Source organism: Aptenodytes forsteri, unplaced genomic scaffold, assembly GCF_000699145.1.
Source record: "Aptenodytes forsteri isolate BGI_AS27 unplaced genomic scaffold, ASM69914v1 Scaffold1618, whole genome shotgun sequence".
NCBI classification, from domain to species: Eukaryota; Metazoa; Chordata; class Aves; order Sphenisciformes; family Spheniscidae; genus Aptenodytes; species Aptenodytes forsteri.
The window spans coordinates 1-252 of record NW_008795077.1 but is presented as its reverse complement, the minus strand read 5'-3'; positions in this window follow the sequence as shown (position 1 = coordinate 252).

Sequence of the window (252 nt, the reverse complement as noted above, 5' to 3'; positions counted from 1 at the left end):
CGGGGTCCAGGGTGGCGGGGGCCAGGCAGGGGCGGAGGCGCGGGGCCGTGGCCTCCTGCCTCTCCCTCCGCCGCCACTCCCGCAGCATCTCGAAGCTCTGCATGACGACGTTGCGGGGGTTGTCCTCCCGGATCTGGTCCAGGCGGCTCCTCTCCAGCCCCAGGCACCCGATTCCCACCTCCTGCCATTCCTTCCCCAGCTTTTGGGCTATCTGGATCAGATCCTTCTCCGTCAGACGAGGAGGACGCAGGG